Source organism: Cnephaeus nilssonii, assembly GCF_951640355.1.
Source record: "Cnephaeus nilssonii genome assembly, chromosome: 21".
NCBI classification, from domain to species: Eukaryota; Metazoa; Chordata; class Mammalia; order Chiroptera; family Vespertilionidae; genus Cnephaeus; species Cnephaeus nilssonii.
Window position 1 is genome coordinate 33,360,768 of NC_137092.1, and position 3,017 is coordinate 33,363,784.

Sequence of the window (3,017 nt, forward strand, 5' to 3'; positions counted from 1 at the left end):
TGCCTTCCCTCTTCAAGCCATTCTTTATATAATGGAAGACATTCACCTTGATTTCTTTAACTTAATTCTGATTTGACCCATCTCTGGCTCCAGTTGGTATGTTCTGAGCCATGCTGCCTAGTTTTCTGGTCAAGCTCCTTGAGGCAAGGGTATTCTTGCTTTTTCTCCAGGACCCACATTGTCCTAGGCCTGTACTAGGCACAGAATGAGTAAAAGAAGTGGGTGTTGCTGTCAACTGCATTCAACACGTCTCTGCCCATTCTCCACCAGCAAGGATGTAACAAATCCTGGGAAATTTCTGAAAGATGATGATTACAATAATCTTAGACACTAGCAGGAACAATGTGGGATTTATCTCTAAAAGGAATGAGCTACAAGTGTCTGCACAGAAAACTTTCCTAAATCGGGTATTGTAAGCTGACCTATGAAGTGGAGCTCATGTCTGCCCCTTACCTTGAGATCATGTTAATGACTGAGTTCAAAGGGAAAGTATTGACAGTGAACTTCCTAAGTCCTCACAGGAGAACCCTAGAGAGTCAAGGCTTTGAATGAAGTAGGGGAGTAAAAATTTGAGAGCTTCCTCCAATTTTTGCTAAAGATATTATTAAACTGTCAAAAAAAAAAAAAGATGGAGAATATGCATGCTTTTAGACCAATTTTTGACGAACCATGACACACTTAAAAACCAGTTAAAGACACATAAAAAGATCTTGCCTGGGAAGTATTAACCCACCCGCTGTATTCACCAGACCTTGCTCCTTCAGATTACCACTTGTTCCGATCGATGGCACATGCATTTTCTGAGCAGTGGAAAATTGGGTCTCTGAATGGTTTGCCTCAAAACAATACAAGTTCTATTGGGGCGGTATCCACAAATTACCTGAAAGTTTGGGGAAATGTGTAGCTAGCGATGAACATTACTTTGAAGAAAGCACTTTTAATGTTTCTCTTGAAATTATCGTGTTTTCTTTGATTACAAAATCCACCACTATTAACCGGTACACCTAGTATGCACTCATAGAGATTTTCCTGCTTTGCTTTTTCCCACCTCCCTAATCTATCACCAGTGGATTTCATGAAACTGGCTTATGCCCCCTCCTTTGATTGTAATGAATAAGATAAGGTGCAAAACTGCTATTCTTGGAACATTTTCTCAATCTATTGAGATTTTGCTTCCTGGCAATTATCATCAGTTTGGCTCAAATAAACTCATAAAAATTCTTACAGGTTTTCCCAGAGACACAAGGCTTAGGAAGAAGTCCTTGCCAGGTTTTGAAATGATGACATGAGGCAAAGAAATGCCAATCTGGGACATCCTGTGCACAGCTTGAGGATGGTCAGATAGACTTTAAGGAAGCCCGAGATCTCTGCCTCCAGTAGGCATACCTTTGGGTAATTCCCTTCTTTCTGGAATGAGGGCAGGACCTGTGCCTTGCTTCTAAGCAATGCAATGCAACAATGGTAATGGAATGTAAGCGACTGCATTCACACAATCACCTAATAGTGCATCACACATCTTGCTAAGTCTCCCAGTGCTGACTTTGAAAAAGCAACTTGCCATGAAACTTAAAGCCACAGGAAATGAATTCTGCCACCAACCTGAGGCCTCAGAAGCAGACCTTCTCAGATGGGGCTCTGACAAGCCCCTGGCTTTGGCCAACACCTTTTTTGCTGCCTTGTGAGACCCTGGATAGACTATCCAGCTAAACGCAGACTTCTGACCCACAAAGGGTCAGATAATAATAAGCATGTCCTGTTTTAAGCAGCTAAGTTTGTGGTAATGTGCTACGTAGCAATAGAAAACTAATGAAGTAGCCAATGTCCACATCCTCTCTCTAGACTTTTCATCTTCCAGACAATTTCATTTCTCAATATTCAACTTAACATTTAGATCCTTACCTCTAGTTGCGGACTGCTAAGGTTAAAAATAGTTACCCAAACTTTATTATATTCTTTGGGTAAAAATTAACTTATGTTCTTTTCCGTTTTAAACATTAATATTTCAAACGTAAAAGAAATGGCAGTAAATTAGCAGGGGCCAGCTTTTACGTACACAATTGTCCTCAACCAAGTGCAGCAAGGACACCTTTTGTTTGGCATAATTCTCTCTTCAGTTAGACTGAGCTCTTTGACCTTCAATAATATTCAATAACTGTTGAATTAAAAATGTAATTGCCTTTATCAATTAGGAATATCTGTTCTGGCTTCATTTCAGGTGGCACTTCTGCTTGATGGCCCAAAACATAAAGACCTGTGACAGGACGGATACTAGGACCACAAACAATGAATATGCCAATGTTACTGTTGCCCAGCCCAAATTTTATAAGGAAGGAAGGAAAACCAAGGGTAACTAGAATTTGAAGATTCTTCACCATCATCAACAGAACTGCCCAGTACGGCATCTCTCCTAAGAGTCTTACTTCCCCCCACCTTCCAGGTACCTGAAATAGAAAAAAAGGAAACGGAACAATTCTCCCTAAAATATTTCTCCCTTCTTTTAAAAAACCACCTCAACCGTTGGTAGAGGTTTCTTAGGAATTCAAAGAACGCCAATAAACTTTAGGCCAAATTAGATTTATAATGAGAAAAATAGTGTTTTTGGTATTACACTTAAATATAAAATGAAGCCAAGTCCACATAGGGACTTAGAGACACCGCACAAAGCAGCCGCTCTAGCTGCACCCACGGTTTAATGACTTTGGCTGAAGCTCTGCTCCCTGGCAGAACAGACTGGACGTCCTGAAGGGCGGCTCTAGATTTCACCAACACGTAACACAACGCTCACTCAAAGGGCCATTCATAGAACTCGCTGTATTCAGTTAAACAAGGAAACGAAAATTTTTAAAAAATTAATGATGATTGCTAAGGAGACATCTGAACCTAAATGTTCAAACAATGCCATTCTTACCCATTTGCAGTGAAACTATTAGGGGCAAAGAGGGGAGAACTAAACCAAATAATAGCACTAAAACCTCCAAGCCTATAGTCAGAAAAAATCACACCAAGTTTAGTCAGTA